Source organism: Bacillus rossius, chromosome 14 (assembly GCF_032445375.1).
Source record: "Bacillus rossius redtenbacheri isolate Brsri chromosome 14, Brsri_v3, whole genome shotgun sequence".
NCBI lineage: Eukaryota > Metazoa > Arthropoda > Insecta > Phasmatodea > Bacillidae > Bacillus > Bacillus rossius.
In genome coordinates, this window is record NC_086341.1 from 31,214,937 (window position 1) to 31,242,119 (window position 27,183).

The 27,183-nt window shown below is 32.7% G+C and overlaps 1 long non-coding RNA gene across 1 annotated transcript in view; it reads right to left on the reverse strand.

The window, feature by feature from the left end:
• Positions 1 to 1,808: 1,808 nt before the first annotated feature.
• Positions 1,809 to 27,183, reverse strand: part of LOC134538688 (uncharacterized) — a 499,198-nt gene continuing 473,823 nt past the window's right edge. The window contains exon 3 of the long non-coding RNA XR_010076200.1: positions 1,809 to 2,767. This is a non-coding gene — a long non-coding RNA (uncharacterized LOC134538688). The remainder of the gene's footprint in view (positions 2,768 to 27,183) is intronic.

The window sequence follows — 27,183 nt, forward strand, 5'->3', positions numbered from 1 at the left end:
GTTTGACACAATGTACTTTTTTAATTCATAAACACATTTTATAATATTATTCTTTACATTTTATGAACACACTTTATAAAATAAACATTTATCAAATAATATGTCAATTTCATGTTACTTAAAAAAATATCAGACACAAATATGCATCATTCAAAAACGTAAACCATACTGCCATTAAACGTAGTCTAGTAGCTACTCTAGTTTTTGAAATAACGAGTGAAATTTTCTGTTCAGTTTTCAACTTTAAAAAAAATCTAGCGTTTCTGTTGAAGTACGGGCGCTCGAAAATACACGCGGGAAACTCCCGGCAATCCGTACCAAAGTATTTCCCCTTTTACTCCGCTTACTCACTTTCCCATTCCTTTCGAACTTTCCCTTCCTCCCGAAGAAATACGACCGAGACGTGTGATTTGTGTCACGTCTGACTCGGATTGTCGGTTTTTGGGAAAAGGAAGGAAGTTGATTGTTCAGGCGAGGCGCGCGCGGGAATGGTTGACTTTGGGGAAAGAAGAGAACGAAACGGAACGGGCCAAAAAAAATTATTTCCTTATCAAAAGTTTATGTGGCACACTTTGTCGTTTCACTACTCACTAGGTACCGTTTGGTAACAAAATATACAAACTATACAAATATACAAACATATATTTGTATTTAATAATATTTTCAAGTTCTCTTGGCTTTGGACGGCGAGAACTTGTCGCAATGGTAGAGTGAACAGACATTTCTCTCTGCATTGCAGCGGCCGTATTCAGACACAGCCAACATTATGAGGACTCTCATGATGGGCTACCTGAAGAATACCTCTGGCCCGTTTTTCAAAGCTCTAATAAGCTTTCAAGCTTTCAGTTGACTCCTAACGTTAAACATGTGCCTGCTGCAATGAAGAACCAAACGTCGGTACACACTACCACTGCGACCTCTAAATCAATAAACCTCATCAATCAGTGGCTGATTACATTTAATTTTTTTTAAATGACGTGCTAATATTTGCATAGCATTTACCATTTTAATATTAAAACAAATATAATTAAAATATAAGTACAAATGCTAAATAAGTAATACAAATAAATAATCAACAAAATTTGCCTTGGTCCTGATATTTGCCGGTCTGCCGATTGTGCTAGTTGTAATATGTAAAATCTTTTAGTCTCCAGTTAAGTTGCTTGTCCGTTTTTTTGGCACACTATTAAAATGGTATGTTAACTACTGTTGGCTGGAATTTTTTTTTTCAACTATGTGATAGTGAACCAGAAGGTATAGAATAATAAAAGGGCTCTTCTACCGTTATGGAAGGAGGATTGGTATAATTTGGCTTGGCTCATTTTATGGATATGCTAGGCATATATCTGAATTAAATACTGTTTAAGTTTAAATCCAAAGGAGCTTAAAAGTATTTTTGATATTCAATTTGTGCCTTAGAAGTGTTACTCCATAGCCATTTTAGTATCTTATGAGCCAGTTTAACTGTTCACCAATTTAAATTACATAATTATATTAACTGCTTTAATTCTAATCGATTAATCAGCAAGCTTTGCTCAGCAATTCAGTCTGCAATAGTTAAATAGCTAAATATAGAGGTAATAAATCTGATTGAAGAGACCTCTATCACGAACTGACTGATCTATTCAATTTAATAATTATTTTTGTCGGAAAATAGAGAATTACGAACAGCAAATGCCTAACGTGATTTTAAATAATTAATGATCAAGTTTTAACCAAAATTTTGGTTTTTGAATTAAAGAGAACTAGCGTAATTTCTTAGCTAGGGAATCAATATTTTATTGTTTACATTAATGTGTAAAGTATTGTTTTTTTTTCTTTTTAAATAAAAATAATAATTGTTATTTTTAGTACTTGTAATTCTATTCAAGAAAATACTGCATTAAAATTATTGTGCATGTTTGTTGTTAGGTGTTTGTGTTTTTATGTTGTTAAAGGCAATAGATATACAGAGATACATAGTTACATACTGCAAAGAACATCCAGAGTGATATAATTTTAGTGAGTGGATAGTAGGTAACTACAATAAATATACACATACACTACAATACTAAATCACTCTTCTTATATGCCTCAATATAAAAAAAATGTTAAAATGTTGCTTCTACGTTTAGCAGCAATAAAAGTTATCCATTCAAATATCTTCTAAAAGACTAGCAAAAAAAGACAGATAATTTGTAAGTAATAAAATAATTTTTAAAATTTTTAAACTGAAATTGTATTACATGTTAATATTTTTGGTGTGTTTTGAGCATTAAATCACACTATATTTTCAATATGAATCAAAATTAAATTTGGAGCCGTGCCTGCAAGATACTCCACTAAGAATAAACAGGATATTATATTTATTTTTATTTTTGTGGAAAAATGTTAAGATTTCAAAATATGTTATTTGAATACTTCAGTGGACTCCCCTACAATTATTTTTTTAAACATAAAAATTTAACCAGTATGTGCATAATAAAAAAATATATTAGTCCACCGATACGCCCCTTACCCAATGCAAAACTCATATTCGGGATCTAATACATCCTTAAAAGTAAAGCTAAGTGGACAAAAATATATAACACAACATTACACATTTCATTGCAAAATTTGAAAACGCTTGTTTTTAGCTATATAAAAGTTTGTTTTTGTTGAAAAATTTACCGTACAAGAAGAAACACAAAACCAATGTTTCATAAAATGACTTCTAAAAGTAATGAAATGTAATTAAAAAAAATCTTATTACATACCGTATCGCATGTGACCATCTCATTCAGCAATTCTGAAACACATACAAATTTTAATTACTTTTGGTGGTTAAATTGTAATGTAACCTATTCACAAGTCTAGAGGAAACACCTTCATGAATGACAAAAAAAAATCGGGCTTAAAGACGCCAGATTTAAACTGATTGTCAAAAGTATGTTGAGAACAAAATTAGTTGATTATGTAATTTTTCAAAAAGTTTACAGAGATGACTGACTGACATCGTTCTGGAAATGTAAAATTTACCTTGTCCAACTTTACTTAAAAATTTCAACGCAAACTTTTTATTCGATTGTTTAGTGTGATTTTAATAATTTTACTGTTGGTTTAACGGTATATTTTATATTCAAACTTAAAAGTTGATTTTTGTTCCTATTTATCTTATTTGCACTTTAAAAGTTGAAATTCAAATACACTACAAAATATTAAACTTGCATTATATTGAATTTGGTTAAGGTACACACCACTAATAAATAAAATAATGATAACAAGTTATATTTAATATATATTAATATAATTTTTTCCCATCCGGTAACAAAAACATCAGTTAATAAAATTTCATACTTGGCCAGTATATTTACTCCATCGTCGATTTTGCCTCACCATGCAGGTAAACAAACGTTTTTCGTGGTGTTAACATCAGTAATAGTGATTAACCTATACTACCACAAATATTTCTGACAATCTTGTATAGCATCAGTGTAATGTTTTCCATTTATATGGGAGTTAATTTTTCTGTTCTGAAACTACAGTTACTACCTAGTTATGTGACAAAACGAACAAAAATATTGTTCACAAGCAAATTTTAAAAGTTTTAAAAGTTTATTTTATTACAAAATAGCATTTAACCACGTACAAATGTTTCATATCTGACGAAATAAAAATAGTGACAATATTAACTGCATTGTTTAATAGGTTGCACTATGTATTAAAATCAACAGTTCCAATGGAAATCACAAATATAGTTAAATACACTATAATCAATTATCACAAAAAATACATAAACTATTGCAGAAAATTAATAATGGCCCCAGTAGTGAATTTTTTATTCGTCTGTGGTAGAACTTGTGGGTTATCAAATCATTATAATTTAAAAAGTTCACAAAAAATGTTAACGACCAAAGTAAAGTATGTTATTACACGCTCTGCAAATATTTTGAAGTAAAGCTTCTTGTTAGTGGCCAAAATTTTCTGTGTTCTCTGAACGACTCTTTTGTATGCAATACAAAAATATTTATGCGTCACTACGAGATAAAGTATTTAGCTGGGTAAGTATTTACAAAAAGTTTTAATGTCGAATAAACTACCAAGGATTTCAGGAGAGTAGTAAATGTTGAAAAAATTAGAAGTCGAAAACATAAGACGATTTACAGTCTGAAAAACTTTCTAAGACTGGTATATGACATTTAAGTTGGTGATATAGGCCTACAACTTTTTTACGTAAAACCACAGAAAAAAAAATTATATTGGGAAATAATTTATATTAAGTAATAGGGGGTACGTAAACACGTCATAAAATGCGTTAAAATAAAAATGTCACCGACAGTTACTTCAGCAAAATTATTTTATTTCTGCGTCAAAAATAATAATTTATCAAAACGCTCACTAGTAGTAATATAAATGTATATCCTGGGACTGGAGTAGGAGTGAAGATTGAGGATGGGGTCAATGACCGACAGCCCTGATGTCAAGGAGGCCATTTTGGATGACCTTGACACGGTGACAATTTTGATCCGCCATTTTGTTTTCCGCTATTTTGAATTCTATAACTTTACGCCATCATATAATCGAACTCACCACTCCCTAAATTTGAAATTTTTATTACGGCTGCCATCTTGAAAATCCGTATTGTTATTCCAGAAAAACAGGAAAATTTTAAAATATAAAAAAATATTTATATAATAAAATTTTATTTAAAAACGCACTTACGTCGTGGATTCTTCGATTCTAACACAGTGAGGGTAAAAATATTAATCTTCCCTCTGTAGTAGCAACTGACATCCTGACCCTCACCACCTGTTTTTCCAAAGAATATATGAAACCCACTCCACACACAAAAATTACTTGTTTCCCGTCATTCACCCACACCCTCCTCCAGCTTTAATACTATTGGCTACCACCCCTATTATACTAACTCCTGATTGGCCACCACCACATTTGCTATAGTTTCCTCATGTCTTAATGAATGAACCACTCTAACCTCTCCTTAATTTTATGCTATAAATAACGAATCGCTAGCCCGGGGCTCTATTTCAGTTTTTCTGCTATCTGTTATACATTCAGTATGGGTTCCACAGGAGACGTCCGAGATTTTTTGACGGAAATGGCACACGGTTGCATCGAAATGAATTACAATGAAATTTAACATAGTCTATCATCCATCACCGACAAAGTTCTGGTCAATTTCCCAGCGGACGAAGCGTTACATTCATATCTGCGCCACACAGTTCCAACATGCGTTGAGGCTGCGATAGCAGTCCAACAAGAGAATCAAGACGAGGGAATGGACAGTGGCTTGAGGGAGAAAGCGAAACGAATAATGTTAAATATTTTGTTTGCACACCAACGCTCCAAGACCTGCATCACAGCCTCGTTATTATTTAAAATTTTGTAAATGTTGTCACAACTACCGCTTCATTTATCGGTGTACCACTAAAGACACTTCAACACCGCTGTCGTTATATAACCATATGCATGAAGGAATTCGTCAACGGAGGGTTTTGTAACTGTAGATATCATCACTCTCTGTCCTGGACGTCCTGTGGCCATTACAAGAAGAGCCGCGACAGCCACATATTCTGGACACGGCATATCCCAACCCATTTAGCCTCAACACCCGGACTCCAGCCATCATGCCACTGGAGCTACACCACATGGTTCGCCCAACGGACAAAAACCATCTACTACATGCATGTCGTCATGTACCACGAGGACGAAGACGACGATAAAGGTGAACACGACTCTTCCACGCAATTCTGTCCGGACCCACGTCCATACGAGGCCAACAAGTGTACAATGTTTCACATCTCCGAAGAAAATTACTTTTTCATACGGGTGTGACTGCAGTCTTTACTGTACCAAGTGTGGTTCTATGCCTCCACTTCTGACGTATTTCCCACCACCATCACATACCTAGAGTCATATCCAGGTGGTATGCACTATAGTCTTAAATGTAGCCCGAAATATCCGTACGAGTCGGTGAAACCTGTGACTTGTCTCTGACTGCGATGGACCCCAATTTTGTCGTATAGTTATGTCACACAAAAGCAAGTTTCTCATGTACGCTTCAGGAACTTTTAAACTCTCGAAACCGTGATCACAATCGTCGGTACAACGAACAGTGCAACGGACAAAACATTGTCGATATATTGAAAGTGAAACTCCGCAGTGGAAAACGTTTGACATACCATGTTGTAGTCATGTGTGCCCCATAACCAGAACACACGTAGTGAACAATTCAAACTTTTCCACAGCAAATCATGTTAAAAAAAACAGTACGGTCCAAAAAACTAAATAACATAAAAATGTATGTGTTCAATGTGTTTAGTATTTAAAAATATCTGCCAAGTGTTTTATGTAAACTGTAAGAACCTGCATCGTTATTAATTTTAAAATTTTTCCCATTTTCCGAACATAATAAAACTAATTTTTTAAGATGGCGGCTTAATGAAAATCGCAATGGTTATTTAACAATTAAAAATTGCGGCCATGGCATCCTAATTGTTACGGTCCTTACCTCAGTGGCATATGGCAGCTTGCTTTGAGGACTCTGAGCCTGCTTTTTGGAATTTTCAAGCCATTGGAATTTTAAGGAATAACAAGGGAATTTTTTTCTCAAAACGGGATTTTTTCCTTAAAATATTGGAAAAGGTTTATTAAGCAAATTTTTTTTCAAAATCTGGAAATTTTGGCGAATTTTGTGTACATTTTGGCAAATTGTGAGTCACTTTTGGAAAATTTTGAAGGTGAATGTTAAGTTCATAGGTCAAGGTAATCTCAGATGGCCACCGAGAAATTTGAATCCAAAATGGCGGACCAACACTAGGATCCACAGCCTGAAGTCGGTCCTTGGACCGGCCAGTATATACTACTGACATTACTATATGTAAATGGGTGTGATTTAAAATAAAATATAACTTGAAAAGAATTAATTAATTTTTCGAAACCTTCTTTACCTTTTTTTTGCTTTTCCAACTAAACTACATGTGACAAGTAATTTTGTCATATGTTAGGTCTGTAATGTGCATTTCGTTTCAATTATAAGTATTTTTTTAACAATTAAGATGTAGACTCTTTATACTAACACCAAAGGTCACTAAGACGAGAGGTCACCACCCCAAAAACTTGTCGAGCGGACCCACTGATGACCTACCTTGCTCAAAGGTTCGTCTCCATGGCTCCTCTAGCTTTTAGCGTTGACCCTGTCGCCTGCAGCACTCGATTGGAAGCCAGTTATGGAGGGACGTTTCCTCGTCTTCTTCATCACTCGTTATGTCAAATATAGGTATAGGAGTAGAGGATGCCCTACATTTAATATGTGGCAAAGTGTGGCTTAAATCGATCTCATGAAAAAGAAACACCTAATATTGTAGAAATATCTCTCCTGTACAAGAGATAGCAGCAAAACTGAAGGGGTTCTGGGCAAGTGAGTCGGTATTTATGACATTAATTAAAGAGAGTGTTGAGGAGGTCAATCAAAAAGTCATTGGAAAACTATAACAAAGGTTAGGAGCCAACCAGGGGCAGGTATAGTGGGGGTGGTAGCTAATAGAATTGAAATTAATCAAGTAGGGAGCCAATTACAAGTAAACATAGAGGGGGAGTAACCAATAGTATTATATCTGGAAGAGGATGTGGGGGATGGCGGGAAACAAGTATGTAATTTTCGATGTGGAGGGGGCTTTGGAAAAAGGTAGTAACAGTCAGTCTGTCAGCTGCCACCGTATGGGGAAAGATTGAATTTTTTTTTGCTCTCACCGGGTTCGAATCAAAGTGTGATTTAAGTTTAATACCAATTTTCTAGCATAAAATACGGATTTTCAAGATGGTGGCCGTAACGAAAATTGCAAAGTAAGGGACTGGGAAAATCGATTCAAAGATGGCGCAAGGTTCTAGAATTAAAAATGGCGGAAAAAATGGCTGATCAATTTGTCCACTGGGGCCAAAGTCATCCAAGATGTCCTCCGTGATGTCAGGGCTGTCGGTCACTGACCCCATCCTCAATCCTCACTCCGACTCAAGTCCTAGAACATACATTTTTATGCTACTCTTACTGTTTAATTTCTGTAATTTTCAATAATAAAAATGGTTCACTTCCAACTTCTAAGACGTAAACCAAACTTGTAAACACATAAGACCATGACTCGTACATGAGTTAGCAATTTATTTTTTTTGTGATGAACTATACACGCCAAAGATGTGTACACATTTAACTTCAGTAACGAGCCAATTAATGTTTTCTCATGTTGCAAATACGCTTACAATATGAAAATCGGACACAAAATTGACCGTACAACTTTTTTTAAATATTGCGACAGTAATGTTCAACGAAAATTGTGTTCTTAACAACATTTCTTGTCGCGAATCACGTGTAGTTTCCGCACCTGGCGCTGGAATTTGCTGCCGGAGCAGCTACGTCGACTTTTGAATCATTCTATATACAGCGCTTCTACAACAACGAAACAGACTTGAAAAAATAAAGACACCGGATGTTCGACAAGTAATTTTATTAAAATACTGCCCATCTTTTTTTATATTCATTAAATAGTTAAAGTTTTCTTTTTGTCTCTGTAATTTTTGTTCGCGCCATCAGTCGCAGATGGCAGCACTGTATTTACGCATTTCCGTTCCATGTGACTTCCGTTCTATTGACTAAATTACTCCCACCAATTGCCGCATACCGAGAGGTAAGATGTTACACATCAAATTCAACTCCTACAACGAAACTACCCAGCCTTCCCTGCTATCTCCCGAGATGCGTCAGGTGAAATTGGTACGTTCCCGCGCTCGGGGTCGTGGATTATTCAGGACGGAGGGCGTGCGAGCAGGCGCATCAGCATGCAGGCAGATGGATCACCCCGCAGCGAGGTGTCTGCGCCGACGCAGACAGCCAGTCCTCGTGTGTCCGGGACTCGCCGGCGTAATGTGCGGTGTATCGTGTCTCGGGATAGCCGCAATTTGCATTCGTTTGAACGGAGAATGGCGATTTTTCTGGTTCAATTCCTTTATTGCTCTTCTCGGTATTTTGCATCGCATGATTTACAGCCAACGCCTATACAATCTACAGGCGTTTAGAATTTTTTTATTTAAATAACCTCTCAAAAATCCTTTTTTGTGAGAATTTGTTTACGTACGGTACCATTTGAGTATAAGTATTTTTTAATCGAACTATGTCATACAGACCAACAGTTTTTAAAGCAAAGAATTTTTTAATCCATTACTTTTCGAAATAAGCAAGCGTTAATGTAATGATAAAACACTAAAATATCTCATTTAAACAGCTAGTTTTATAGTGCCTCGGTCCAATGGTATATTCAGTCCTCATAAATAAATTCAATACTAAACGTCAGTCACTTCTCATGGTAAAATATTAGTTTCAGACGAACAATTTTTTAAAACAATAAAAATTCATATACAGCTTGATTTTACATGCCGAGTTGACTGTTATTTCAATTTAATGTCAGTACTCTTAATTTTCAGATTTCCTGTACATTTGCTTCTACAGATTATTTGCATCTGATGCGTCAAAAGGGTTCTCGCTGAATATTTAGTGGCATTAATTTTAAATTTGAAAATGGTCTTACATGTGATCATTAATTTTAAGAATCGCGCAGTCTTTTTACGGATACTAGATGACTTTAAGTAAATATATTTTTCGAAAATTTAAAACGAAACATAAAATATAAGATGTCCCGTAATAAATTAAAGGACGAGGTCTCAAATAAATGAAAAGAACACGAAATAACTTACATGACGTGCAAGCCAAAGTCTTATGAAAGTAAAATTTTATAAAGTATTATATATATTTAAATAAGTCGTTAATATTACCACTTATTTTTCCTGTGTGGGTAGCTTTTATCACACAAAAGGAAATTGTAACATTTTCACTATCTTACGCGGGATGTGTGCAGGAAATTGAGAAAAAATGTTTATAGCTCGCGATTGTTACCCAGCAATGAAATGTGTCACAACTGCTACCGATGGGTAACATAATTATCTAGAACTACCGCATTAAATTTTTAATAATAAACAGCGTGTAAAAATACACCCAACACATTGAGGTAAGAAGCTAAGGAGTTGGTGTCTGTAATAAATGCCGTGTAATAATTGCAGTCAAAATAATAACGAAACCTACCCCCCTTACCCACCTGTTTAACAAAACCAATTTATATTATAATGATATTTTACGTTAATGTCTTTGCTGATGTCTTGGGAACATCTTTGTTTAAAAACACTTCATGATGTCTCTCTTACGATTCAATTTAGCGAGTTTCCTTCAAGCTATGACTCAAAATTCAAGCATTATACTTTGTAGAGCTGCGGTTTGATCTTTCTAACTATATGCTAACCAAAATGACTTCAACTTTATGACAGACACATCCACATCATAGACCTATACCTTCATGTTCCAATGGTTAGTGTCTGCTTCACACGCTATGTTATGTTGAAGTTTTTGTGCTGATTCAAGAGATGGAAATGAAGTTAAAGCTAAACATATATGCTAAAATAAGGCGAATCTTTAATCCACCTGGAAACCAATTACAGTTTTAAATAATAAACTTGTGTTCGTTTAGCACACACGTAATTTTTCTCACACAAATTATACGAGACGCAATACTTCTAAAATAAAAATATATTTAAATTTTTTTGTACGCTTGCACACATTGACTATGCCAGCAGCCCGCAATGCAGATTTCGTGTTTCGTTGCAGTTAACAAGTCTGGGAACCACTTTTATCAGTATCTTCAGAGCAAGCCAACAAGTCGTTATCGCAGTTATGTCTCGAGATTAAGTCTATTTGGGTGAAAGGGTTTGGACCACGAAATAAAACTTCCTGCGTGTATTTATAGAATATGGCAGCAAGTCCAAAACTCGTAGCATACAAAAAGTTTTTTCCTGACTGAGTACCTACTGCACGTTAACATTTGTTTGATTCCATCGACAAAACCGACATTCTTTGAAATAAACTTAATCAAACTTGAAATAAAAGAAGTTTTGTTTCATCAGAGAAGAAAATATGCTCTATCATTGATTTCATTAAAGTGTTCATCCTTGCAATATATTATTCTACTAAATTATGGCATGCAACAAAACGGTACCCACATTTTCATTGACCCCGTCAAGTGCGGAACAACACCTCTCACCGACCACAGACAATACTTATAGGAAAAGTCTATATAGTTTTGACACAAATTTTTATTTGTGAAAGACAATGACTCATGTTCCAACATCACTGAATTAGAACCCGAGAAACAATCAGATTGATTACTTTAATAATCAAATTTCAATGTTAAGCTAAAAAAAACAAGTAAAACTTTCGGAGAGGAATGTTCATTAATTCTGAAGGAGAATAATTTTTTTCCAAAGAATAAAAAAGGTTTAACTTAATTTTAAGGTTTAATAACCTTGGCTTTTTACCACGATAATTTTTCAGCCAAGTTAAAGTTTTCTATACAGTTGCGACTGTCAAAATTTTTCTATAGATTGTAGTAATCACTAATAATATAATGAATTATAACTTATTTGTGCTGTAATTTAGAAAAATGTCATAAATATTTAATAGAAGATGTAGTTTTATTATAATTTTTTGCAGCAACAAGATATATATAAAGAGAGGAAAGGAATAAAACGTGTGAATTATTAGTGAGAATGAACACATTTAGTCCTGGTAGCTGTGTGGCAAGCTCGTACAAATTGCTTCCAAATTAATTTTTTACAGCTTCATTATATAAACTGAGGTTATGAGATAGCTTACTTTATCTACTTACAGTGGATAATGGGATTTACATTTACGGGTTCGATCGATATTTCATGAGTGTCTTATAATTTTAACTAACATCCTACCATACACCATAAATTGTTATTGTATACTAGAGTTATGTCGTTACCCAAATTACAAGGTTTTCGATATCAATACATAATTTAAACTGAATATGACTTTGTCAAAGCAAATTTATATTTTAATTATAATGTCAATACTTACGAATATATACATTGTTATTCATTAGTTTCAATGAAATAAATAAAATTTAGTTTTCCATATTACAATTATGTACAAACACCCTGATAGATAAAAAAAGTTGTTCAAAATAAATTAAATTTCATTACCTAGATACTGTAATTTCATATTGTACCATCAACGCAATGTTTTAATTGAAGTATAAATTTATTTATGTTTATTTATTCCGACCGTAATTGAACACGCGTAATTATCTAAACACTTTTTTATTTTTAATAAAAGTATTGCGAGACATAAAAGTTAGGTTTACCATAATATTTAATGCAGAAACATTTTTTTCTGTATTATAATCAGCTTTCTCTCATCTGACATTTTCAGCGTTTTCTAACATCTGTATTTTTTTAGCTGAGACACAGCATTCAACACTTTGATGTTTTTTTTTACATATAACATATTGTTTCTCATTAAAGTGGCACCAGAGCTCATAGTATGCAAAAAATTCAGCAACAAGTGAAGTGGATTTTTGTAATAGCGACAAATATTCTTTAAAAAAAATATTATTTACGTTGAAGGTGGAGCAGAATATGAACCAAAAAAGTTATAAGAAATTTTAAAAATATGTGTTTAGGAAAATGAACAAATTAAAATTGTCATGCATATTTGGTTTTTAATCCTTTTAAAAATATATTCTATGAAGCTATGAAATAATAAATTCACTTTACTGAGCACAGTTGATACATTTTCGTATTCAGTTTTGCTGGAACCCAAAATTTTAAAACTAAATAAATTGTCAATTTTTTAGGTGTAGATATTTTACAGTTTACCTACTGCTGCTCTTGTTGTCGAACCTAAAGCACAACTGATTTGAATTTACCTGACCAATATCTCAGTGCAAATTTATATTAAAAAATCTTATGTAATAAACATAATCAATAAATATATCTAAATTTATATTGATTTTCATAATTCATATCTGCATTGAAAACTGAATACAGACTTAAGGAACTAAAATGATTTATTTTCTTTAAAAATTTATGCATATGATCTTACAGACAATTTTTATAGTCAATTGATTTCACTCAATGTCAATAAAGGGAAAATTAACTTGAATGTGAATTTGTTATGCAAGCTTATTAGTTAGTTATTTTATTAGGTTTCTTCATTTAATCTTCATATATTCATGGAATTAGGTTAAATTGTTGGTAAAGACCTGTCTACCTATAAAGTGTTAGCAAAATTTAAAAAAACTTAAATGAACGTTTAGTTTTGCTAATACAATGGTTGATCTCTAGGAAAATATTAATGGCTGTTTTATTCTTTATTAAAGCTACATTACATTATTCACTTCAAATGTCACAAAAGAATATCAGCAAAAATATCTTGGCTTGATAATGTGTGTGTTGATGATGGATTGATCACTTATGGTTGTTTGATAGATAATGAAAGTTTGTTCAATGATAATGATTTGATCGACCCGGAAGTTGGTGTGAATCCTCGGCCATCGCCACAGCAAGATGGCCATGGTTAACTGGTACTTGATAAAGATAGCATAATACTGCACTGATTAACATTGCCTTCCGCAGTGTAGAGGTGAAGACACATCACATCACAGCACAGCACAGTACAAGACAACCTAACACAGCACAGCACAACAAAACTTAAAGTTATTAATCCAGGATAAATACGGAAACTTTGGCTTTTATTTAAAGAAATTTATTGGTTTAAATTGACTTTAAATGTTGCGAAATAACGCCCATCCCTTACCAGAGAATCGAACAAATAAAATCTCGCAACTAAAGCCAGCATGCGTCCAATTGCGCAATTGTATTCGGCATCGGGGCCGGGCGTTATTAGAGCACAAAGTACTAACAAATATTAATTTTAACTTTTTTTAAATATTTTAACGGGAGGAATTCCTCGAAAACACGTGGCCTGGATGCATTGGAAAACATCGGATAGGTATAAGCCTTGAGCCAAGGCTGTAGACAAAATAAATGAATAAATATACAAGGGAGCTGGAAGTAAAACAATTTACAGAAAAAACGCAGGGTAATATGAGGGGGATAGGTGTTGAAATAAATCAGAAGAACAGTTAAAATATATTGTCCAACTTTTTTTTTACCAAGGTAAATCTAAAACATTCCAAATTTTTCCATACATAATTGGTAACAATAAAAAAATTGTTCAAGTATTTTTAGGAACTAAGAAAAAGGTTGAATCTGATTTATTTATGGTACGGAATATAAAATTTCATTCAGTTTTTTATCTCTTAAAAAATATTGTGTTAATCGTAAAGTTTTAGTTTTTAATTTAAGGACCAATGTTTTAACATTACTTAAAAGAAGGTTTTTGAGCCAAACAGCCAAACTACCCTAAAGGGGTAGATTGAAGTTAATTTTTTTTAGGTAAATATATTTTTTCCTAATTAAAAACAGCATGGATTGTAACATACATTGATACTTAAAATAAATTTATAATAGCCAGAGTTATACCAGTATTATGAAAAAAAATTACTAATTTACATCTTACCTAATTATATAAACGACAAACTAGTGTCAAGCTATACGATGATATGACGAATTTTCTCTCGGTGAAAAAATGATTCGGCTAATTAACTTTTTTCAACGAAAATAACATTATTAATATATAATACTGTTACAACTAAATCCACAAAAATCCTGGAGCCCAATATACATATAAATATTAACAACACATGCAAGTTAACAACTTAAATTGCATATATCAGATTTTTTTCAATCGAACTCCTTTGGTAGAACGTAACGATAGATAAACTAATATCCCATGATCTAATCAGAAAAATTAAGTTGTATTAAAACTAATACAACTTTTGATGTTTAATACACACCGACCCTCATAGTATAACGTCACAATGTAAACCAAATAAATGCCATTTTATAACCTCAATCGCTTCAATGCTATTTGATCACAAAGCCATCATACCGTAATACAAAGCATCGTTGTGGGCAGTTAGGTTTAATTAAGGGTGCTTTATAATATTATGTTTGTTAATTACGGGAATATGTAACAAATTGGTTTAACTTATTTCTCACAGAACTGGCTGGCATCGAAAGATTTTCAAGGGAAAATATATATTAACATAAATTCATTTTTAATATATATGAATATAAATTAATGTGGACAGAATTGACCAAAATCACAAATCATGACATTTTCTGAATCTATAAAATGGTTTAAAATATATTGTTATTTCTGTTGTAGTTATTCTCAAAAACCAATTAATTAAGAAGCCAAGATATTTCAGCCACACTATTAAATTATGCACTAAGGTTTAAAATGGCTTAATATTCAATATTATATTATATAGGTTTTTGCTGTGTCCTTAAATCTATTTAAAGCAATATGGCATGTGTCGGTTCCTAGTCATCTCCTTAAATCATGTCCTGAAAGAAGCAGCTCACGAGACTTGCTGGAACTCTGCTCGCCCTCTCTCGCGCACATTTAACACAGGAGGATTAAAGCGAGCTTCCTACCTCTACAGGACCTTGCCACTTCAAAAAAGCTTTGTTTCCTTTGAGCCCCGGATCCTCGCGCAAAGTCGATACTTTAAAGGGCGGCGAATTCCCACTGGTCTTTGGTGGCACATAACAGATAGTGGAAACTCACGTTCTCTTAGGCTTCTCTTAGACTACACTATAAAATGTTTATTTTTTTTTAACTTTTACAAGAAAATTTGTTGGAAATTTAGTGACCGCAATATTTTTGTAGCGGTACAAAAAACTCATTGTCAAGGTTTTTTTTAAAAAATTTGTTTTGTAGGACGAAAAAAATATACGTGGTAACTTCATGTGTATAATAATTTGGAACCCTGAAATATAAGTGTTTTTTTTTTTCAAATAAACAATTGTTTCTATATTTCGTAAAAAATAATAACTTTATAATTTACAAGGTCTCTGTTAAAATTAAAAATATATATATTTTTGCAACATGTTACCAAAAAATATTTTTGTAAACTTACAAAAAAAATTACATTGTTTAACGCTCTAGGACCAGACGCTAGAAGGTGGACGCCGGCTTGTGCTGGAAACACGATAGTGTGACAAACAGAAGAAAATAAACTAAATGTAAAGTTCTTCATACAATTACATTCGTACTACATAAACGAGTTTCATTAATGTTTACAAGTTGGTTTTAATGCACCTGTTTGAGAAAACATTTTCTGGCACAATGCGACGGCCAAATATTGAACTATTAACTGTAATTTTTTTATAAGCAATAGAAATGTTCCTGTAAAATTACAGATACATGTAAATTTCTACATTTATATGAAAACAACTGTATCACTACAAAATAGTGCTCGCAGTAATACAGATTTCGGATTCTTACCAGGCCATTTATGCTTTGTGTTCACCCATTACGTTCAATAGTTAAAATATTTTTGTAAACCGTTACCTGAATAGTTCCAGTATTAGCTGTGTACATAATAAGCATGATACAACAAAACAAAGTCAAATTATTGAATATTACATAATTTTTACTATGGTTTAAAAAAATTATACTAGAATGCAAAATTAATTGAAATATAAAGTTTTGCGCCAATTTTCGTAAGAAATACTCAGCATTTTCCCGCAAAATTTCTAAGGTAATAAGTCCAAAAGAAATTTTTTTAAATAACAGACGAAATTTTTGTGATGTGAACACATCATAAAAATTCATGGTAAATAAAGCTATTATTCCCAACTATTTCAATGAAATCAATTTACGTCAGCGACATGTATTGCTGTGGTTGAAGAACATTATTTATTTAAACACTATCCGACGCTCACTGTTCCGTTTTGTAACTAACCAGTTGTTAAGCTTTATCTTCAAAAGCATATACCATTCTTGGGAAACACTTGAACGTAAGTCGTTTAAGTTTTAAAATAATTTTTTGTGATGAACTCCATTTTGTCGAACCTTGTAGGTCAAATTATGACTCATACTGTTTCAACAGCTTATACAAGTAAAAAACATTTCTGTGAACCTTTTTACTATCTGAAAGTGAAAATTACTAAAAGCTGAGATTTTTGCGACAGTGCTGTTTTTTCGTGTAACAAATCCGAAAGCCTGGGTATTATTTATTGCTTTTAATTTAATTAAAACCATTGTTTAAGTTTCGCGCAAGATTATTCTCGAAATATATATTAGTGTCTTTTCGCGAAAAGGTGATTCGATCCCTGATGCACCTTTCGATGTAACATTTTGAGCATAGATTTTTTGTCCGAATTGTGACGATACCACAGTTAAGCTTATTGGCAAGGCTTATTTGTATGATTAAATGGTTGTAACACAATACTTTATGTGATAGTTCATTGAGGCAAATTAAAATATAAACTATAGAAATGAAAACTGTAAAGTTTTTAATTTTTTTCCTTACAAATAATAAAATTGTTGGGTTTACCAAATTGGCTATTAAATTCTGTAAAAAAATACTGATTGTTTTTAACTAAATGAAGGAACTTGTTTCATGTTATTAAGCTGCATATATGCTACAATTTAAAATATTGTTACGGATTATTAAAAATGAATAATTATCGTGGGAAAACTACTGGGTTCGTTAATTGATAGCCCAATTAAAGATTTTACGACACAGTTTTATTGATTGCCAATATTGACATCACTAACAAATAATCTTATAAAAATGCCTAATAATCAATTACACTTAAAAAATGTTTATTCCCCAGTCACTTGGTTCTTACACACCACATAACTCGCTAGACCGCACCTCTGGCGCACTGTCGCCGCAGCACCCCTCGTGGACCTCCATCGCGGGACTCCGATGCCGCACTCCGCCGCTGCCGTCGCACTTCCCTTCGCCGAGGATCCACTCGACGTTTCACTCGGAACTTCGCTCGGGACTCTCGCCGCATCCGCAGCACTATCGCCGAGGAACTCGCTCGCCGAAGAACTCCTCGCCCAGGAACACCGCCGCACCCGCGGCACTATCGCCCAGACTATCGCCCCGGAACTGAACTCTGTCGGAGGCCAGCGTCCTGGGCTTATATTCAAGAGCGCGGAACTCCCCAGCTGCTAGGTGTCAGGTAATTGCGCCGAGGCAGAGCGCCGCGCGGGCAGTGGAGGGTGGGTGGAGGGGGGAAGAGGCAACCCCCGCAATCCACCAGGCGCGCGCGGCTCGTCTCACGTTGCGGCGGCCACGTGACGTCAGTGGCCGTGCGGGGCCGCCAGCCAGCTCAGATTCTGCACGTGACGCGGCCCTGCTCACGTTCGTAACAATATTACGGATGGTAATGATACATAGTTCACTATAATACAGCAACTGCAACGAATTATTTTTTTCGTACTGAATTTATATTAATAACTTATGCATAAAGTGTACGGCATTTTAATTTTTATGGTTATAGAAGTGTGTAATTAACCTAGTACAAATTTAATAATTGTTTTATACCAAATAAATGTTTTATTTAATTTACACGTTAAATTTAACTTTTAAGTAAAAAAGAGTATTGAGAGATTCCAAAATAAATAAATAGGATTATGATGAAAGGTGGAGTTTGCAAAAATATCACTTATACATGAAAATATCATCATCAGTAGCAGCAGCATTAGCATTAGCAGCAACATCGTTACAATGAAATTGCTTCCAGCCTGCGGCCGTGTCATCATAGTAAAATGCCTCCCACTTTCTGTCTCTTCGCCATTCCTCGATCACTCTGTACTATTCTTCTTCTCTCTCTTGCACGCATTAACTATATGCTCTTCCTACTTCCTCCTTGGTCAGCCTTGAGGTATGGTTCCTTTGTACTTAAAATATATCATTTACCTAGGCAACTTCTCTTTGCCCATCCTCTGCACATGTCCATACCATCTCAATCTTGCTTTTTTCCCGTGATCTCATTCAAGTCCTGTACTGCTGCTCCAGCTTGCTCCATCTCATTCCTGATCCTGCCTTGCCTCGTAAATACCAACATACTCCTTATAAATTTTATTTCTATTGCTCTGATCATACCAGCATCACTCTTCTTTACAGTCCATCTCTCTGCACCGTAAACATGTACACATAAATCATGATAAAACTACTAGTTCTGTGTATTTATTGCTCAAAAATATAGATAGTGTGTAGTACAGAGCGCACAGAGACGTCCAATAATGTAGGTAAAATCTAAATATGTTAATAATTTCTGATATTTAACTTTGTGTTGGTTACTGACATTAATTTGGTAATAGCTCCATGATTGTTTTATCGCAGAATTGTTATCATTATGTGACCTCTCTGACGTTAATAATTTAACCCTTTTAATGTTAATATGTGATTTTATAAAAATTATTGTTCCAAGCAAGCGGCTATGTTGTATGAAGTGATGTATTATGGTGAATTATTTTAACTAATATTATATGCAGGTAGGATTCCTTGGGTTATAGGAATTAAAAGTTGTTTGAAATTATAATAACTTTTTGTTAATAGAACGATTAAGATTATATACATATCGTTAAAATGACGGTGAAATGCTCTAAAGGTAAGACTTGACATTCATGGGACTTAGTAACGTATATATTCCAGTCCAAAATTAAATATTTGAACACAAATTGTCTTGAGTTGCAACATCTATATGATTATTGATCTTTTGGCAATAGCATTTTGATCTTCAACTAGAGACTAAATGAGTTAGTGATCTATTATTTCGGTTTGTGGGAGACCCGTGGTCCAAAATGAATCTAATGCAAAATTTATACCCCGTGTGAAAATTCTATTGAATTGAGTAAAAAAGTTAATTATTGTAGACCCAATAATAAATTCTATTAAAGGTACTTATATTTCTATAAATAACTCTTGACTAGACGTTTGTGCCCTAACTAAAATCCTGGAATTTACCAAAAACTATGTGTGAGGGATACAAACATATGATGTAAACTTAACTTTGCAAGAAATAAGTAAATACTTTTATTTATTCCAATGCACATATGATTATTATTATACATATTACTTTATTGGTTTTACAACTTAGCATTTACATGCTTTGTTTGTAGTACTGTGATTACTGTATGTTGCATATGTTAGTTAAGTAGTTGTTCAAGGATTTTAAAACACAGTAAAAGTTTTATCTGTTAAAAAGTGTAGTAATATTTTGAATATATAAACACTTGTATCCGGACAGAGAAGAGTTTTTAGTACATTACTAAATTGCTGTTAATAACTATACATATTCACACATAATATATATTAATATACAGATGTGTCGGAGAGACAACTCATTAATAATAAACTGGATTTATTAAAATAAAAATTATATCAGTAAATAACCAGCGAATATAAAAATTAATAACTTGTTAACCGAACTCATTGGAAGTGATAAACTAATGCATAAAAATACGTTAGCTAAGACGAAATAACTTTAAATATTTTCTTTGTTAAATGTATTAAAATTGGTTTACAAATGCATTACTTAATGTTATACGTATAACGAATGTAGCGATAACAATAATGTCACAGAGTTCTTTAATCTTAATTACACACAGTACTTAATTAGGGCTTTTTAATCAAATAAATTTGCGTCTCTATTAAGACGAATATAAGTACTCCCAGGAGAGTACGCACCACCGGTTGAACACCATCTTTACACAACGAAGACCTGATTTCTTAAAAACTTCGTTATTGTAACTTTGCTGCGCAGACCTCCCAAGAAGGGGCTACAGCAAAGGGACAACTTTCTAAATAAATCATTTCTTAATAAATCTCTCTTGGATTGCATATACTGGAGAAAAAACTAATCTCATTGTTGATAAGCATTAATTAATTAAAAGGAGAGCGCTTTTCTGTAGTTTGCAACTTAATTTTCCCTGAAGTTAGGATTTATTCCTCCAAGTATTTCAGGCCAAATCTCAGCTTGCGCGCGCCATCTCAAGATATTTGAATTTGTATAAAATTGGGATGGAAAAATTTAATAGAGAGAAGTGTTTCCTTTTTGAAACTTAAAAACAAAGTGGATAACTACGGACATTGTTGTTCGTGTATATAATTTTGAATTATATTGAAATATTTAGGTCGAATGAATTCACCATTTTATTGCAATAAAATTTACTACAAACAGGATAAGGTCAATAATTTCTACAAAATACTAAGATTATTAGTAAAAGCGACACCTAAAAGAGGATGAATACATTATTGCTTTTTTATTTTATCCTAAGGATCAGTTTATCCTTATTCGCAATTAAGCTTAGCAGTCAAAAATCATTATATTTGTTTCTTAGTAATTATTTCTTTTGAAATTTTAACATAAATAATAAACCTGTGATTGTATATATTTAAAATGTTATAATCTTAAAATTATAATTTTTTGAAACCAAATACACATAATTACTGTGATACAATATTTAACTTTTATTCTAGTATGGTGACTGAAAAATTTTGGATGTTAAGTTCCCTGAGGTTGAAATATTTCTGAAAAAAATCTTTTTTTAGTCTACCTAGTACTGGGGTGGAAGAAACCATCATATTGTTTCAAGTAATGATTTTTTGATGTATAGTCATAGTGGAAAAATGTAATTTTTACTAAATAACTTCATTACCATAGAAGAATGATTTTTATTCATAGATATCACTATGGGTGGCTACATGAATTATTTTATTTTAAAACTTTGTGGTTGTGATAATAAAAAAAATTGCTTTTACTTTATTTAGGTGTCTTTATATTCATAATTTAAAGATACGTATGTTATCTTTAATTTTTCATTGACTTTATCAATATATATATTTACTGATTATTAATAAAAATTACCTTAAGAAGCAATGCACACTAAATATTGTTGAAGTTAATTTTAAATATTTTCTGTATTATTTTTTTCTAAAAAATTGCGGTTAAACTAAGCGTAACACTTTAAGCACAACAAAAAAACTAATAAATATATTACTTGACTTTAATTAAAAATGCGTAATATTAACTTAATGGTAAAATTGTATAGATTTTGTAATTTATAATTTTATGTACTTTGCGTGAACTTAGGATCCAAACAGAAATAGTCTCATATTTTTCTTTTTTTAAGCTTGCAAATACGCAAGTTTATACAAAATAATAAAATTTTATATTTAAAGGTTAATTTTATCGATTTACTTTATTGTGTAAATGTAATTTATACTGTGCGATTATTGACGTTTATTATATTTTGAAATATTCGACATATATAAATTAAACTCGCTTTTGCTCGTTGGGTATTTTGCCCCCAATCCCCAAAATTGGTGTGGTATACCTAAGTTATAACATATAGAGTTACGATAAAATCTAATTGGAACAGATTCGCTTACTTCATCAAAAAGTCTGCTTGGTTATAATACCTGAAGTTTTATTTTACATTGGGCGTGAACACTAATTCACCTTTCTTAAATTAAAAACAAACAAAATACAAATTGTATTGCTTATGTCACGACTATAAATTTCATGGAAAGTTAAAAATGTGTGTAGAAAATGTATTGGGACGCAAATTGTTGATCATTATGAAGTGCCAAACTTACAAAAATTTTTTTTTCCATATAGTTGTATAGAATTAAAAACTACCTGAATCCAAGCGCGTTTTCAGTAGCAACGTAAATATCATAGTTGAATTCATGCATTATTTGTAATACATGGAAAATTCTGTACACAACTTACGGCTTTAATCGCAGGAAGCATACAGTTCACAGGGATGAATGTCACACATAAACAGTTCCGAAGTTGGCCGATCGCCAGTAAAAAAATCCATATTGCAAAGAATTTATATATTTTAGGTTAAAGAGTATTTTAAATATAGCTAACCATAACAATCAGCCTCTAAGTTAAGTTAGCTACGATAACCTTTCATAACCTAACTTACCCTTCCAAAAAATAAATACAATAAGTAACAATATATTATTTGTAATACTGACCGAACCTAGCCTAGATTTTTTCTTTGGTGAAATTCCTTTACTTTCTTTTTGTGATTATGGCTTTAATCGCTGTGAACTATAACAAATATTGTAGAAGCAATAAAGGAAACTGAGGTCTGTTAACATGGGAGAAGCACAACACAAGCTACTACAGCGCCCCTAGCGGCGTAAGCTTTAAACATATGAGCGAAATTCTAATTTTTTTACGATTTAATAGATGACTAAGTAATGGTATTCCCCTATTTATTGGAAATTATTTTCTTCCCCATAAAATAATGGTATTATTTATTTTTAATACTAGCTGCAGTACCCAGCGTTGCCCGGGCTGAACACAGGGTAAAGGGGAACTGTTTTAGAGATCAGATGTAGTTAGTAATTGTCTTCTTATTTTGAATGTCAAGTGTGCAAAATAATTTATATCACTTTCAGATCCCAACAGACGTTGTTATGCCAGTTTATAGTTATTTACATGGTCTGTATGTAATCTAGATTTAAAGCAATATAGAAAGAAAAAAACTGAAAAATAAGGGATTACTAATATTGAAAAGATTACATTATTTAGCTAATGCTCGGCATGCATTGCAATGCCTCATTCAGTTTTGTTTTGTAATATGTTTGAAGTAGTTACACATAAACAAATAATCTATCCATGTCTCTAAATATATATTTATCTCTATCTACATCTATTGTCCTATATATCTATGTATCTCTCTATCTGTATTTATCTCTTTATATCTACATATATACCTCACACTATCTCAATGTATTCTATATGAGGGTACTGATTGCTTCGTTGTTAATATCACACGGGTGTTTTTTACTTGAATGGGAAAATTAAGAATGATAAGGCATCTAGTGCGTGGCAACAATGTTAATAGGCAATAGGAAATAAACTTCTAGCGCCTGCGACATTGTCAACACACACTTCGTACGTGTACTGCATGTTGTATCTAACCCCATCCAACACATTTGATTCTAAATTGGACTTTAAGTAAGGCTCCCTAATGTTATTTATAATATAATATAGCCTATAGCTTTCTTTGATAAATGTACTATCCAACACTGAAAGAATTTTTCAAATCGGACTAGTGGTTCCTGAGATTAGCGCGTTAAAACAAACAAACAAACAAACAAACTCTTCAGCTTTATAATATTAGTATAGATTACTCTAAGGTTCGATGATTTTCCTATATTAACCTCCTATTATATGTGCCATTCGTTCGCTAGTCGCCACGAGCTATTCTAAGTGGACGGGTCATGCTAAGAAAAATGAAAGAACCTATCTGTAACGTGGTGATTTAAGTATAGCCTTTAGTCAAATACTGGAAGTATTACCTTAAATTGTGTATTACTGAATGAATATCGTCGAAAATCCGTGAGTCAAGTGATGCCAAGCAATCCAGACGGCATGAACTGCTCCCAGCGATTTAAACAATATTGTTAGTACGAGATTTTTTAGTTTCTATTTAACTGTAATTACTATTTAATCTGTGAATGTGTTATTAACAAATGCATTAGAATTTAGACAAAAAACCGTTCCTATTTATGGAGTGAGTGTGTGTTCTGAATATTATGTAAACTGGTTAATTGGATAGGAAAACAAATAGTAGTTTAATAACGGCTAATATGCTATAAATTAGTGTGCTGTTATTATTTTTTTATTTCTACACATAAGAAATTTAAGAACGATTTAATTAACAGTAACATTTTGTGGTCTCTTTATTTTAAAAACAAACTTATATGCTTGTAATTACAATTCAGGTGTCTCAATGAACGAATAGAATTTCAACGTAAGTGCTAGGGCCCTTAAAGGTTTTGAGTATTCTGATGTGAAAGTAATAGGTTTTTTATAGTGAAATCTATTTCATGGAAAAAACACCAAAATTTTAATAATTAAGTGATATTTCTTTGAGCTCTCCTCAACGTTAAGTACGTTTCCACATTTACGTGAAACGTGCAGCGGAATGCCAATATTTTTTTGTGCGGAATTTCCAACATTTTCATTCGCAAAACTTATACTATTAACCTTATCCGGAATGCAGGCCATGGAGTTACGAATTTATCTATGTACGCTTTCAATAGGAACGTAAAAATCATAAAAAACGGGTTGCATTAGTAAAACATTACATACGAAATAAAAATACAGCTTGAATCGTCGAGAACGCTATAGTACTGAATACCTATCGCAAAAACAAAAATTGTTATCTCACAAAAAAGAGCATAATTGTTTCTTTGTTCAAGTGAGTAGTAAATTTTTAAATTTCTGACCCCAGAATTCAGGCTTTATGATTGAATATTATCGACGCCATATTTGATTCTGACGTTACGGCGGCCATATTGGAAACCTTCAAAATTGGAAAAAATTGACAAAAATGCCTCCAAATTTTCCGAAAAATAAAAAAAAATCTGCCAATTTTTTTTTTTTTTTATCATTCGGCCAGAAAATATCAGGAAATTGAAAATTCACTTTTAGAGGAAATATATACAATTAAATTCCCCAAGAACTAAAAAATATCAGAATTTAGAATTCCTCAACAGACCTTTAGCTTTGGAAGAACGGCCTAAAGTCCGCATCTACAAGCCACCATATGACACTAAGGTCTTTATTTTTACCTTGACCATAAACTTTTAATTCTTTAATTTTCGACGATAAAATTTAGAAAAAATTCCCGAAATACAAAAGTTTGCTTACTCCATATGTTAAGTTATGCAATCCATACCAGTCCTCGGATCGATTCCCGTCGAGAATAAACTAGTAATTTGGGAATAAAAAATATTTATATAAATTTAAAAAAAAATCTTCTGTGAAACCCACCATCTTGGATTCTATTAACGTTGCAATTTACGTTACGGCTGCCATATTAAAAATACGCACTTTTATGTTAGAAAATCGGGAAAAATTTTAAAATAACTTAAACCAATTATGAATTTTTTTCATAAATAATATTCTGCCATATTCAATAATTACGTCACGGTCATCATGTTAAAAATTAGTAAGAAATATCGTTAAAAAAGATGAAAATTTTAAAAATATAAAATATATTTAATACAAATTTAATAAAATAAAAAAATTAAAAAAGAACTTACTTCATGAAGTCCTTGGTTCGAACTTGGAAAGAGCAAAAAAAAAAAAAGTTGGCGATGCATCGTTCCTCCACAGAAACCAACGACAGACTAACCTCCCACCACCAATGCCAAGGTAGATGTATCGCCAACTAGTACGACGTCACGCCCGAAATCTTGCTATGGTCTGCTGGAGGCCGGCCGCTGTCTTGGATCTGACATATCATTTTAGACTGCTAGAAAGCGCGCTTACATAATGTTGGTTTAATTTTTATCCGCTACAGTGCAGTAATTATTTAGTGGCAGGGCGCCCACCATCTTGTGGACCGTCTGGGGCAGCCATCTTGGAAATCTGTATTTTTTAAGCTATAAATTCGGGAATAGCCCAAAATTCATAAAAAAAAATCGGCAACTAATCAACTAAATGATTGGATTGATAATAGTTCTTAGGTTCGATCTTTGTTTGATTCAAAAAATGTATATTTTGGGTAACAACTCTTATTTAATAAAATATAGTGCAAAGATCGAAATACAGCTTAGGTTCATAGTCTACCAGAATCCAGTAAGCTAAATATAACATATTGGGCACCATCTTGGAAATCAATAATATTTCACCTAAATTTCGGAAAGCATAAAAATCATTAAAAAACACACATTAATTTACTAATTTGTTCGATCGATATCCTACCTCGGTTCGAATCTTGGACATGCAAAAGAAATGTCATTTGATTAAAAATGAATCAAAAGTATCCGGTTCAAGAAATAATAACCTACACTACTTCAAGAACACTTTTTAGTTATAAATCTAATTAACATTTAGTTCTGCGATGGCTGAACAGAATAATACTCAGCTCGAAATGGTTTACCTAGGACAGAAACCAATCAGATCCATATCCTACAAAGTCTTTTTCTTCTCGACAGAGATTGGTGATACTGTATTTAACAGACTGCATCACATCGCTGAAATAGTAAATGGGAGTATTCACTGTCTTGGATACGCACTTCTTTGCCTTTTCCTCAAACGTATACGTTTAACCATACACGCAGTTCAGTCACAAGTTATATTTTACAAGCACATTCGTTGCTACTTCACCTGTAAGCTGGTATGTTCTGCTTGATATCGTCAAGAAAAGTACAAATATCTTTTGATTCACTAAATGCATTTAGATAATAGTAGTCTTTCAACATTCCACGAAATGCAGATTTAGCCAAGTAGATACATTTATGTGTTATGTAACAGCACAGTCTTAATCTTAGATGCATGACCATAAAATATCGCGATCGGTTGCGGCACATCTGTTTTTGTGCTTGTACGCAT